Source organism: Phalacrocorax carbo, chromosome 11 (genome assembly GCF_963921805.1).
Source record: "Phalacrocorax carbo chromosome 11, bPhaCar2.1, whole genome shotgun sequence".
Classification (NCBI taxonomy): domain Eukaryota; kingdom Metazoa; phylum Chordata; class Aves; order Suliformes; family Phalacrocoracidae; genus Phalacrocorax; species Phalacrocorax carbo.
In genome coordinates, this window is record NC_087523.1 from 9,612,430 (window position 1) to 9,627,212 (window position 14,783).

The following is a 14,783-nucleotide window of genomic DNA, read 5'->3' on the forward strand; positions in this document are numbered from 1 at the left end:
GACAGTAGGTGCCAGGGGAGCATCTCGGCTGTGATCACAGCACCATGATAGTGCGGCGATGTGGCTCCAGCACTGGCTGTGGCCATGTCCGGCCAGCAAGGCATGTGGCCAGAGTAAATATCTGTCTGGTTTTCTGCCAGCGGGAAAAGCAGCCAAACAGAGGGGTTTATGTCATAGAGGTGCTTCTGGGGAAAAAAGAAAACCAAAACGTTGGAAAAAATCCCTTTCTAGATAATTTCCAGCCCTGCAGTGAAACCCAGAGCCGGTCCTCAGCTGACACTGATCCCTGAGTCTCCCCGTGCAGAGCCACGGGCTCATAGGTGCAGCGCGGCTGCCCTCCGTCTGGCAGCACCGTGTCCCGGCGGCGCCTCGTGGGCTTGTTGCCTCGTGCTGGCTCCGGCTAAAGACCCAGCGACCTTGGGGAAGGTTTCCAGCCTCAGGTAGTTGAGCCCTTACCCCCTGCTAGTTAACCTTAATGTTTCCTGGCCCGTTTTTCAGCTCTTGTTAACCTCCGATGGCAGTAGCGGGGTGGCCAGGAGCCTGCTGCCACCCGTCCATATCCCGTGTGCGGGCAGGAGCGAGCAATATCACGCTGCATGCAAAGCTGTCACATTTCTGGATAGGTTTGCAAGCAGTCTTGAAAAGGTGGTGAAGTGGCACCTTTCCCTGTGTCTGAGGATGGTGACGAGATGCAAACATGTGTTTAGCATGTGTAATGTATTTCTGTGCTAACCGTGCATCAAATTATAATTTAAAACCAAAATATTTTTGTTGGATGGGAAGTTCCAGTTCATTAATCAATTGACTAATAGTTTAGTGCTAGAATGGTATAATATAACTCACTTAACAGCTGCTAGAAACAGCTGGTGCTTACGACTTACACTGTTTTGGGAAGTGAAACCTAGAGTGTCTCGGTTTTGTTTTTCAGGGAGTTTTTCAGAATTGCTTGTTCATCTCCGTGAGCAAAGCCCTCAAACACTCTGAGCGGGAACCCAGCACGGGTGTGGGACTGGATTCACTGGGGCTTCCAACCAAAACAAAATCCCCCTTGCATGGAGGATGCGGAGAGCACCAGCCGTGTCTGCAAACGTGGCAGCTGGACGCGGGGGTGTTCCTGCGGGTCTGCGTAAGGGGACGTGTGTAATCCCATGCTGTCAGGTGTTTGATTTGCTTTTGAGTCAAAACCAGTGCGTGCTGAGCTATGGGCATGGCAAGGGAGTTGCCACCAACTGAGAGGGCAATTCCCAGCTGCTCCCCAGCTTCGGAGGGTGCTCAGTTGGGGCACAGGCCGGGGTCCTGGCGAGGTGGTGTGCTGGGGACTGCTGCGCCGGGGGGGAGGAGGTGGCCGCCTCGCACTGCCTCCTGCCTGGCTTTTTCAGCAGCTGCTGGTCCATGGCGAGACCTTCACAGCTCTATGCTTCTATGTAAGGTGGTGGTGGGGCAGTCCCAGGGCAGAAGAGGCATGAGGAGTCGGGGGATGGGCAGGCTGCTGGTGGGGACCAGACATGGGATGTTGCATAAGTCTCTAAACTAAAGTATAGGAAACCACACAAAGACCACAAAATGCTCGAAACAGAGCCATGTGTGCTGCTGAGACACTTCCTTCTAACCTTGGAGCATGTAGCTCAGTGGTGGGACCTGCCACAGCCAAGTCCACTGGCTGAGTCCTGGCCTGCAGGCTATCTAGTTCACCTAAGCTAAAGCATCTCAGAAAGATCATTTGGCTCCCAAACACTTGGGTGCCGTGGTGGGAATTTCCTTGACCCTTCCGTCAGCACTGCAGCTTAATGATTGACAAATGCTGCTAAAGCTTTACCAGGTCACCAGCCACACGCCCCAGAAACGGGTGTCTGTTCCCCACAGCTAGGGATGGCTCGGCCGGCTGTCAGCAAATTCACAAGTTCTTTTGGTGCGTTATTTGTTGCTTTAGCAAAGAGCCAGGTATGGAGGTGTCAGGAGGATGAAATCTGTAGCGGGAGGAGAATGAGGTGAAACCATTGTGTTGGAGGATGCTCACTGGTCCTCAGTGTGGGAATTTGCGTTTTGTATTAGGGACATGGTGAAACCCTCCGTGCGAAGACAAATGGTGGGTTTTGTTCTGCTCCAGCCTGTGGCTTGCTCATGGGAGACCTCGCTAAGAAGTAAAAATGGGGGAGAAAAAAAAACAAACCCACAAACAAGCCCCTTAATAAGCTTGTCAAAATGTTACTGAAGGACATTCCCTGGAGATGAGGTAACTGAAATTTTGATATAGGCAGATGAAGCAGCCCTGGCATGTTTATACAGTCAGTGAATTTACTGCCTTAAAAAAAAAAAAAACAACCAAAAAAACCAGAAAAGCAGTCGGTATTAATCAAATATAGTTTATTTTGTCAAACATTGTATCCTTCTGAAAATAAACATATTGGTGGTGTTTTGCTGAGAGCGTGCTAGGATCCGAAGTACACAGCCATGCCTCTGGGCTGCAAAGCGCTGTATCCCACAGCCCTTCCTGATGGCTAACGCCATTCCCACGAAAGCTGTCGCGCCCGGCTCCTGGCGAGGCTCCCCGCGAAGTGCATGCCAGCCCTGCAGCCCAAAAGGCTTGGAGGAAAAAAAAAAAAGCCATGCTTGCTGCTGTGGGGTTTTTCCTCCTGGGCGCCATGGGGTGGGTAGGATGCTGGGGCTGGTACCCGAGAGCAGTGTTCAGGATTATTTCAGATGCTTCAGCACATTCCCAGTGTTGAAAACCAGACATTTCCATAGCAGAAGTACAGACCTAGCTGCAACTTCCCAGTTTAGTGGCTGTCACCTCCCTCGCAGGAACCCAGCAGAGACCTCAACAACTGCTCGCAAGGAATCAACATGTTTGGGGATCTCTGCCAGCAGTTTTTGTTTGCTTTCGCTGTCCTTTTTTCTGTAATTCCAGCGCACAAAGATGCTGCACATCCAGAAAGAAAATCACTGCTGGATCCGAGCAGAACAACCACCCTCCACATCCAGTTCTCTGCAGGCAAATCATTAAAAAGAAGTTGAAAGCCCGCCTGTAGCAGCCTGTATCCCTTCAGTGTCATATTATATTACCATCCACCATGTTAGCAAATGGGAAAATAAACATGGGCTGGATAGCAAAGCAAGAGGCTGTTTAATTACAGATGTTAAGAAGAATGACGTTTGTGTACATTCCACCCAGAAGTGGATTAAAGTGGTGACCTTTCCTGTGGTGTGAAACGGGTTTGTTGTGGAGCGCAGGCATCTCATGTCACTTCAAGATCTGCCAGACGTTTTGTTGCCCCTGTTGTTTATGGTTAACATTGGATGATGTCTCTTGAAGCTGAATCTCAGCAGCTGACAGTGTTTTCTGAGAACTTGTCATCTGGACTCTATCTAGCAAAATTCCTGGTGTTGGGTGTATTTGTTCCCATTTGAAGGAAAAACAATGTTTGCTGGGAAAAAAAATGCAAAAGGAGGATGGTGGCATGAGTGACTCATAACGTTGAGCTGAAACCTGCAGAAGGGTCCGGGATTTGGCCCAGGGTGCCAGACCTGAATCACTGCTATTGCCTGTCAATGTGTGTGTGATAAACACCTCCTGAGTGTGGTAGCCAGCGCAGATACTTCACCGTCGTGGTGCCAAAGAGGCCTTGGGGCCAGCTTTGCCATGCTTGGCCTCCCACAACCATGTCAGAGGAGAGGGATGCTGTTTCCAGCCCACCAAGGTGCAATGCTTCTTGCTTCCTTGCAATCCTTCTGGTAGGACCCTTGCAGCAGGTTGGTATTTACTGTGCCAAACATGCAACCAGCCAGTCCTTTGCTGTTTTGCTCTTTCATGCCAGTATCACCAACTCTGGTGGTGTGAAATCCCCAGCAAAGGACTTGCTCATTACCTTGCTGCATGTCAGAGCAAGCCCAGGCTGGGCACTGCAACCAAAGTGGCCCATGGAAGCCCTTGCCAGTGCTTCCAGCAGATGCTGGTGGCTCGGAGGGCCAGGCCGGGCAGCACAGAGCAGGGAGATGCTATCTGGCTGAGGAGCAAAGGCACTAATTGGCCTGGGTAATTGCAGAGAGGGCCAGATCGAGTCTGCGGGTGGACGCTGATTTGGTAATGAATGATTGGTAGCAGCGAGGCGGCAGCTCTGTGCCTGTGGCCAGGAGTTCTTTCCTTAGCTGCTGCCTCTTATCAACTTAGACCAACGGAAGGATCATGGGGTGGTGCTGCCCAGCCTTGCCTTGTTTTGGGGAGCCAGTGACCTGGAGGTGTGAGTGCATGGCTCTGAGCCTGATACATTTAGGTGCTAAGGGCCAGGGTACGCAGCAGTCCCTGTCTTGCTTCCCCATTGCACCGGAGCGAGGGGCAACGTCTGCTGTGTGGGCTCAGGGTGCAAAGTCCTGGTTCCTGAGGTTATTGCTAGGGTCAGGATTTGACTCTGGTGTGTCACTTCCAGAGCGGCGAGGTGTGGGGCAGGGTGCTGCAGCGACCTGCTCACCCATGAAGGTGCAGGGAGCTTGGCACCAGCCGCGGAGCTGCGGGTGCTTGACAGAGGGGGTGTGGGGGCTGCGCTGCAGTTGTGCAAGCTGGAGCCTGGAAAAATAGAAATCTTTCCTAAACCTGGAAATACAGAAACCTTCCATTTCCAGTCCCTCTTCTTGCATATTTTCCTGTTGCAAAACAGAGACACGTGCCTTCTGGATACATAACAGGTGCTTTTTGTTGTATCTCCATTGCAGGAGTGGGAGGATTTCCGTGCCCTCCCAGAGGCCCTGCTGCCCTGCCTGCAGCTGCCGGCCGGCCTGTCCGCCTGCCTGGTTCCCTGGGGCTCGGGCTAAAGGTGCTGCTCCAGCCCTGTGCAGTGGAAGCCCTCGCCCAGGAGGCTGGTTCACACCTTGCAGCAAGAGCCACACTAGAACCTTTTTGGTGTCGCTGTGGTTGGAGATGGGAGAAAAACCCTGACAGGGGGTGGGAGGGGTGAGTGTCTTCATCATGGTCCTGCTCTCCTGCCTGCAGCAGCAACTAACTCCCACTCACCCGTTTGGAAGAGGTGGCTGGGCTGGCCAGCACCGCTGCTGGCTGCACCTTCCCTTTGCATCTAGGAGCTCAGCCCAGTGGTTGCCTTTTGGTAGCTGGCAGCTCCATAAAGTGTGCCCTACCCGCAGCTGCGCCCGCTCTCTGGCCCCGGGTGTAGTGGGCGTGGGAATGTATGGAGGGTTGTTCACATGGGAAGGAACCACCTGTTCCCAGGCAAGCCACGGGTACTGGTGGGGGAGTACGGGACTGTCCTTGCCCTCTCACCATCGTGGATGCTCCTGCAGAGAGCAAGCGAGACCAAGGCCTGGGGTAGGAAACAGTGACCCCTCTTTTTAAGCCATGGCAGAGGTAACACCTCTTTGAAAGGCACAGGGGATGAGTCCAGGGGTCCATAATGAAAGGCTGCTTTGGGAAGGAAAGTATTCTTTGGCATAACAGGGATTGCCTTCTGACCCATGGCGCTCAGGCAGAAAGACCGGATGGGGAAATGAGCCGAGCTACGTGGGGTAGCTGCGTCCCACAGCTTGGAGACAAATGTTTAGCAGCCGCATATCTGCTGGTGAAAGAATAAATAGAGACATGGGTCTTGCACCTTTTAAACACTACATGTCTGCGGACTGCGACTGTGGGGATGGGATTTGCATGCTGCTTTATTTAGTATTACATAAGCTGTGTCGCATTTACAGAAACCGCCCTGCAGACACCAAATGTGTGACTGTAAAAAAAAAAAAAAAGTTCAAAAAAAGTTCAAAAAAAAAGGAGGGAAAAAAAAGCAGAGAAGTGGAGGCAACCTCCTGTCACCAGCACCCCACCTCCAGCTCTGCCACAATGCTTGAGGGGAAACTGTTGCCGGACCTCCCACTTCTCCTCATGATGTTGCTGTGCCATGAGGCTGAAGGATTTCACCACTAATAATTTATGTCTCTCCCAGGGACATATGGAGAAGCCCACTGAAGTCAGGGACTAACTCGTCCCCCCGTGAGGCCACCGCTCAGGGCAGTGCAGATGCCAGATGCAGGGGGTAGCACAGGTGGCACAAGCCAATGTCCCCTGTTTTGGGGGGGCAGAGCAGGGGGCGAGAGAGCAGCAGGAGTGTGCTGGGAGGCCTCAGCACAGGGTGTGAGTGCTGAGGGAAGGAGGGGACCCTGCACTGCTCTGTGTGTGTCTTGCTGTCAGATGGCATCCGTGTCACCTCCCTCCGCAGAGGCTGCCACAGCCATCACTCACTCCTGGGAAAAGAGCACTTGTATGCGATGGCACGATAATAATAATAATAATAATAACAACAACAACAACTGCTCTGTAGCTTATCCTTCACACCCCTCAAACCTCTCTGTGGTTCCTGTGCTGCTTGCCTGAAACTTTTTTTTACAGCATTTAAAGAATAATCATTTTAGGCAAGATAGACATAATTAAATTATTTTTAAGGAGACTGCTTGGTCCCGCTGCCTGATGGGCTGCTGGACTCCACCTCTGGCAACTGTCTGGCAGGAGCCTCTGGTCCTCGTGACCTTGACCTGCTGATGCAATCTCTAAAGGAGTAACTCAAGGTCCTCACGTTCCTCTGTCCTCTGACTGTGGGATAAGTGGATTCCCGGACTGCTGCTGAGATGGCTTTTACCACCTCTTTTACACAGCCTCACATGGCATTTTGGTTAATGCTCTGCTGTTTGCTCTTCATCTTACTCCTGACAGCATGGGATGGGTGTGTGGATGGTTTGCAGGGCTCCCGGGAGCGCTGGCTCGGGGCTGCTGGTGAGGAACTCGCTCCCAAGCCCCACATCTCTCCCGTTATTGCTGCGCAACCCAAGGGAGAGCTGGCTGCGGAAGCAGGGGCAGCTGCGGCTCTGGCAGCAAAATAGCTGCTACCTGGGGTGCAAAGAAAAGATCAGAGCGAGCCATTGCCAGCATGTTTTTTGGAGGGTGCCTGGTGTACACAGGAGGAACGAAGGGATGCTTCCTCTCATCATCAGTCTGGCCAAACCCGCTCTGCCCCTTTCAGGGGTCTCCACCCCAGAGACGATGTGGTGGACAACAAACGCTGCTTGTCCCTGGGGAGCATTTGGCCAAGGGCTTTGTGCAGTTCGTGGCACTTCATCCCAAAGTAGGCATGGTTAGCCAAAGTGGTAAATAAAAAAAATAATTTGCTCAGTGTTCCCGAGTGTGATCAGCCGGTATGGAAGGTGCTAATGCTTCAGCCCCCCCCCCCCCCGCCGTCGTTTCTCAGTGCTGGCTTTCCCATCAGCCTCCTGCCCTTCCACAGGGCCCTGGGCAGGTATGCACCAGCATTGATTTCCAGGCTAATTAAAACCTTCATTCTTATTTTTTTTTCCACTTGAAAGGGCCACTCTGAGTGGGGCCAGATGCTCTTGCTTTTCAAGCACACTTCTGTTGGGAGCTGAGAACATCTCCCAGCCCTGGTGTTGCTATCACGGAGGACATCTTTTGTGGGGAAACAGCTCATTGCTCCAAACAACCAGAGGGTGCTGAGGCAGGAGGGGTGGCCCTGCTTCACCCCGCCTTCAGTGAGCCTGTCTTGGGGGCAGGCTGCCTCCAGGCACCCTTCACCCCGCCAGCGGCAAGCTGGGCATGCTGCGGAGGGGAGGGAAAGCTTGTGGGGCCCAGGGTGGAGAGAGGGAGAGGTGTGACACAGCAGGGGCTGGCAGCTCCCCTCCGCCATCCAAGCTGAGCCTCCTGTCTGCCCAACCCATCTCTGGGAAGACACGGGCGGTGGCTGCACCATGTCCCAGCAATGGAGGAGCCTGGGCTACGCCAGGTCCTGCAGTCGAGATGTGGCTTCAGTGACTCAGGAGCGTGTCTGTGTCTCTGGGACATGTGTGCCCGCTTACGGGTGCTGGAAAAAACCACCCATAGTAGCGGGTGTCATTGTAAATGTCACGATATCGTCATCCCAGCAGCATACAGACTGGTGGATGAGGCTCCAAGGCAGCCAGGCGTGCCTTAGAAACCAAATTAAATTTAAAAGAATTTTTAAATTAAGAAATAATTAATTCGGAGTTCCATTCCTGCCATCTGGTTTTGCATGTTTTGGGTGTGAGTTTTTAGTTTTCCCACTGCAGCCTTGGGACTTGGAGGAAAAAAACCAACTCTTTAAAGAGCTGAGAACAATTTCAAGTGCTGGGCACTTATTGTGAAACCTAAATTGCAAGAGTTCAGCACCGATGACGGTTACTTTCAGACCTGTGTGGCAGAAGAGGAGCCAGCACACAGCTACCTGATGCTTTGTTTTCTCAACTGAAACAAAGATGTTGTGAGTCAGAATGAAATTTTCCATGGGGAACTTTTGCTTGGCCATTAATACCAAAAATTGCTGAATGTTTGTTTTTTTTTTTTCCCCTTGTACGAGAGCCTGTGGTGAACATTTGTACCACAGGCTCCGCGGGGGCTGGTTGTTTTTGCAGGGATGAGATGGTGAGTGTGCTGCAAGGAGGAGAGACAGCGGGTTTGCTCGCGGGCAGTTTCAGAAGCAAGGCATGAGCACAGCACAGAGATAACAGCCCTGGACCTGCTGTTTCGGACTGAGGTGGAGCCAAGGAGGTGCAAATCATGGCTGTAACAGCCAGCAGGATGCCAGGTCCCCCAGCAAAGGGCTGTGCGGCTGCTGTTTTGCAGATCTATTGACCCCCAAGTTACTCCCCAGGAGAAGGGGACACGGGGCTGGGCCCAACCCTGCACTTGTCTTCCTTGGGGGGCTTCCCAGCCTCTGCACTGGGGATGCTGAGCGCTGCTCCTGTGTGGGCTCTGGAAAGCAGAAGGAGGAGGTGAGGAAAGTCCTTTCTTCTCCTCCTTCCTCTTTTTTTTTCCTTTTCACCCCCTTTTTAATCTTCTTTTCTTTTTTTTCTCTCCCCATCCTGTCCTGGATGTAGCTGGAGGCCGAGGGCTCTCCCAACCCATGGGCTGGATTTCCAGGGGACGGGAGTGTGCGGGATGGCCAGCCTCGCCACGCAGCCCTCTGCACCTCGGCAGCAGGGACAGCTGGAGGAGCACATCAAAGGGGCAGTGGCTGCTCCCACCATCCCCATCTCGTGTGGGGCACACTCCCAGCCCCGTCGCACGGGACCACCCATGCCGCCCCGCACATCAATCGGCCCCGGCTGCATCTCGCCACTGGCCACCTCCCTGACCCCACTATCTCCCTCCTTTGCCCCTGGGATTCAAGTGCAAATGCCTCAGGGCCATGGGCTGTACTGGACTGTATGGTCCCTAGCACCTCGAGGTTCACCCAGGCTGATGCGGGATCTCCCTCCAGCTGCGAGACCGCCACGTCCTGGCTGATTTACAGCAGGAAACATTGACCTGCAGGCTAACAAATGGCTGATTTCTTTCCCTTTTTTTTTTCTTTCCCCCTCTCCTCATCAGCTATTGCAATAAAGTGACTTTCATTTTTTTTCCCCGTCTTTCTCCCCAGTCTATGCCCAAACCGCAATGTCGTTTAAAAATATAATCTGTGAAAAGAAAAGGCAAATACATGAGCACATCAAAGCCAGCTGCCTGGGGCCGTTCAGTTGGGAGCAGAAATAGGGCTAGGCCCTGGGCCCATTATCTTGCTGATATCTAATGCCACCACTTCAGAGTGTGCGAATGGAGCCTTTTTTTTTCGCAGCCGAGCCTACCGGCCCCAATGGTGTTTGGGAGCACAAAGGCCGCCATCCACCCCAGCTCTCGAGACAGACTGTTGACATGTTGCTCTCAGATTTCATTCCTGAAAATCTGGAACTTTACGCCGAACAAATAACATGATCTTTTTCCTTCATCTGGAAAGGATAAAAACAATTGCTGGCACTTGGAGCAGATCGCTCGTTCTTTTCCTCCCGCCTCCCTCCCAGCTTTCCTCGCAAGCCCCGACTCGCTACCCGCAAGTCACAACTCGCATATTTTCATTTGAAAACTTTGAACCACGGGGGGTGAGGGGCGAGAGCAGAGGGGAATGAAAAAGAAGATTAAAAAAAAAAGGATTGCAAGCAGCACCGATATAGCCATGAACATCTGACAGCCTGCGCGCTGCCCTGGCCCTGCTGGGTGGGGGGGGTGGAGCAAAACACAAAGAGTTTGCTGTCTGGGGGGGGGGACACGGGCAAGGGCTGCCCATGCTCCTCGTGGAGGAGTGGTGCTGGGCCCCACAGCACATCCCTGCTGTGGGGTGGATGGTGCCCTGCTGCGGGCTGCCCTGCGGCATCTGTGCAGAGGCCAAGACAGCTGGGAGGGCTGCACCCTCTGAGCCCTGTGTTGCACCCGCTGATGGTGGAGGCTGAGAGCTGTGGCTGTTTGGGTCCAGCACAAAGTCTGGTGAGTCTTCCTCAAGGAGCAGGACTTGAGCCGGTACTCGCCCTGCGCCCCATTCTCCTGGGCTGCTCCTCCATGGGTTTTGTTTTCAGCATGGTTCCACTGGGAGAGGCGTCGCATCAGCCTGTCCAGCCCCGCTGCCAGCCCAGTGAGCCAGAGCGCGAGCGGTGTGTGCGCTGCCAACACCTCCTGCCCACAGCCGTGGTGGTTTTAAGTATGTTTTCTTTCCTGCCACCCGTTTAAGCGCACACTTTCCACTCTGTGTTTACAAATTCTTTTGAAATACTCTTTACACAGAATGAAAAGAGTGCCTGAGGGTAACAAAAATGATTATTTTATGATTATTTATTTTTCTTTATCATTATTGATACTGAAGCCCCATACAAAACAGGACTGGGACAAGTGCCGCTTGGAGCCTGTGCTCCCCCGGCTCTCTTGCTGACCCATTTTTTCTCCCGTGTCCCAGGTCATATTAGAGGGGTTAGCCACTTCCTCTGCTAATGAAATCTTCAAAGGCGCTGACGTGCATCCCTGCTGTAACGAGACAGATGTCTACAAACGAAGCGCTTGCTGGACCGGTGCCCAGGTAGAAGCATTTTGAGGGGAATGAAAGGCCCTAGATGAAGTGCTGGGTGCTGTAATTAGGATCTGTGGAGCTCCCCCTGGCAAGCTCACACTGATCTTTCCAGATCCTAAGAAACCAGCTTTGACCTCTCTGCTGACCATCATGGTGCGGCTCCGTCCCTGGGCAGACACAGCTTGACCTGCAGCACAGCACTGGTGCTGCTGGTGGAAACCAACCTCCCACCCAGAAGGAGCAAGTGCCATCAACGGTGATGCTCAGCATCAGAAGGGACCAGGGCAGTCTTGCTGACAACTGCAGAGCAACAGGCTCCCTCCACCCCTGGCTCTGCTCCGGGGGTTTTTAGCTGGCACGAGGGACCTCAGGTAATACATGGATATTACTCATCTTTAAGCAGTGCCAACTGGCTGGTCTATCTGCTGCTCTGAACATGCCTCTCCCTTTCTCTCTCCTTTCCATGGTAGGAGATTATTTTCTGCTGCTCCAGACAGTGCTTGAGGTTTTTCCCCTCTGCCCCAGGTCTGCAGGAACAAAGGCCACGCGGCTGTCGGGGCCACCGACAGCAACTGGGGCCATCCCCAGCCGTGCCAAGTGCCAAGAGCTCTGCGCTCTGCCAAGAGCCGGGTATGTTTTCTCCATGCACAGGAGATAGGAGAAAATAAATACTGGGCTTGAATTTTGGCCCAGGAGGTTTAGGTTAGCCTCTAAGAAATGCTTTTGTGCAACAAGATCCCAAGTCAGTAGCTGGAACAGGCTGTGCGGTCTCAATCAAGGAGGGATTTTGGGACAGAGAGGGAGGGGACAGCTTGAGGTATGTCCTGCCAGGCCAGAGAGGGAGGAGGCATCAGGTATCTGAAGCATTTTCCAGTCCTAATATCTGCAGCTCCAGGGTTTTGTGAGCCTACTAGCTGGGTGATGTGCTTACGTGCAGACCGGAAGACTGCATGTTTAACAGGCAAGACTAACCCCAGCAGACAGGCTGGAGCGCATGGAACGGCTGTGCCACAGCTCACAGCACCCACAAAACAACTCTTAAAGGGGGGGGAAAACCCAAACAAAGCATCCCAGGTGGTGACGCCTGCTGTAAATATAGCCCACGGTTCCTGGCGGAAGGCTGAGCAAGGGATTGCCTCTTGGAAGGGATAGAAATGCAAGAATGACTTGTGGGCTTGTTTCCTCTGTCATTCCCAAATTACGCTATTCATTTACTCCCCTGCCCTCCAACCGCTGCTCCCCTTCCACCCACCCCGCCCCGTGCACTCCACCCCCTTTCACATCTATAGGAAGGTTATGCGAGTGTGGATGGAGAATTAAATGTCCTGCCTGTAATTCACACCAAAAGGCCCGTGTGAGGCAGACACAGGGTCCCCAGAGGGTCCCATCCTGCCACCCAGCCTCCTCAGCAGCAGCCACATGCGTCAGGAAGCCAGTGCAGGCATGGGCTGTATGGCCACCCAGGGCGGGAAGGATGGGGGCATGTCCCCGGGGATGCTGAGCTGTGGGAAGGGGTGCAGGTAAGCCAGCACTACCCCACTTGCACGCTGCCGGCACGAAGCAGGATGCCAGCCCAGCTGCTGGCATCGGTCTGATAAGCCACGTGGTGGCCATCAGGGCGATGCTGCCTGGGGACCTGCTTCATGCCCCCGTGGTGAGGGAACAGGGAGGAGAGGAAGCTGTGACCAGCTCTGGAGTGACGGTGACTGACGTTCACTTGCCGGGAATCTGCTGGAGAATATTTTTATCCGCTGGGTGTGAGTGTGCTACACGTCAGAGCCATCTGCCACACAGTCATTTTTGGGAGAGCTGGGAAGTGCAGACATGAAAATCTGTGAAAGTGAGTGCATTCCTCTGCCCTTCAAAACTGTGTGTCCCCAAGTCTCCTCCCCGTGGTGTCCAGGGACAAGGCTGGGACAACTTCTTGTCCTGCTCGGGGAAAGACAAGCTCTTGGATTCCCTAAAATGGAGATGGTCTTCATTCCACACAGCAAGTCCCGTGTGCTGCAAGCCGGTTCAGACATGGGAGTCTGAGTGTACACCCATTGTACACCCAGCCCGTTTGCCCCTGCCCTCTCAGAATCTTCCCACCTCACTTCAGTGCGCACAGCACCCTGCACCCTGCCGTGGCAGTGCCCAGCCAGTGTCAGCCCCCCTGCAGAAGGTAAGAAGGAGCTAACCCACCCCTTACCCCAGAGCCGAGCAGCTACTGTGGGAGGTTTCTGTTAGCTGGACCCTAGGATAAAAATACGAGATAAAAATAAATGGAGACATCAGCCCATGCCAAAACACCGGATCTGCTTGCCCTAAAATATCAGACCGTTGACATTCGAAACCTAGATTCAGAGCTTCATTTTGCAGCTAGCAGAATCCCCCCATCCTTGTGACAGATGCCCTGGATTAAACACACCCCAAATTTGTGGTATCTGGGTTTTTATCAAAGGAGACTGTTTCCACTCGAGCCTCCCTTGTTCCAGCCCAACCACGCTGCTGCAGGAGAGCCAATGCGCCTGGTTCGGGTTTACAATGAGCCGCCTCCTGCTGATGAGCTGGAGCTGGGAAGACACGCCTGCCCAGTTCCCTTTCAACACTTTCTAACCTCCTTGTGGCCCAGGCTTTCCTGCCAGAGTGTAGGATTTAATCACCCCTAATGATAGCCAGCCCAAGGGCTGCATTCAGCCAGGTTTTCCTTAAGGGCTACATCTGAAATCTTTACCCAAGTACAACTCCCCAGTAAATTCCCCAACAGATGAATGGAAACACCACAGGGCTGTGGCAGACCTCTGGCTAGCACCAGAATTAAATCAACCCGAAAGCTTAAGCCCTCGAAGGACACCAGTGGGATTTTCAGATGTAATCAGTGCCGCTGCTGGGCTTGGGGTTCCTCTCTGCTGCCAAGATTTGCTGGTGCTAGAGGTCTGCCCCGCTTCTGCTAACCTGAAGTTAAAATTGATCCAGCAAATCCCACACAGGTGGGAATTACTTGTATTGATTTTTAGTGTAAGCCGGTACATCACCAATATGGCCTGGGTCAATACCAGTAAGATTTATACTGATTTAACCGCACCCCCATGAAGGGTTTGTGCCGATTCCTCTAGAGTGGATTCAAAGTGGTTTTAATGAAACCAACATAACCTTGTTGTGTGGACGAAGGCTCGGGCAGGAGCAGCGTGGCTGGAGGCCTGTGCTGGAGAGAAGCGGCACACTGGAGGAAGGTGAAGGGAAGCTGCAGAGAAACAGGGTCTCCTGTGGTTTCTCCTTCCCTACCCTTCCTTCTCTCCAAAAAGCTGGCAGGGCTGCAGTTTTTCCACTGAATGAGATGACGGAAATTTGAAATGCCAAGTTGTGCAAGGCCCGAGGCATATGCTGGAAGAGGTTCTGTGCAGACGCAGTGCGGGTGATGTCACCTTGTCTCTATCCCCTGCACCAGCACCAGCGACGCTGCGCCAGCGGGTCCACGCTACGGCCGGCTCTGCCCAGCCCAGGGGTGCCTGCGCTGGAGGCGGCGACACATTGTGGGTCTCCCCAAATAACAGAGGAGGCTCGCGGATGACTTTGCGAGCGGGCAGAGCCGAAACGGCTCCGAAAGCCTTGCAGGCAGCACACGCTCAGCTCTCTGCGCAGGCAGGGGAGATGGGGACGCGAGCCCCAGCATTGGGGTGCATCCTGTGACACCGTGGCAGGCCTCGGGGTATCTTCTAAGGCTGGAAAAGAAACACTGAGTCTGGGGGCAGAAATAACTAATGGGGAGAGAGAGAGTTTTGGGGGAGGTAGGAAGCCAGAAGTTTTTTCACCCTGAAAAAAACATCACTGCCTTTTTAAAACTGAGCTGCAAGGTTTCCCCTCTGCTTTTCTCCTGTCTTTTTCTCCTGGGAAAGGGAGAGAATTGGGGAAGGG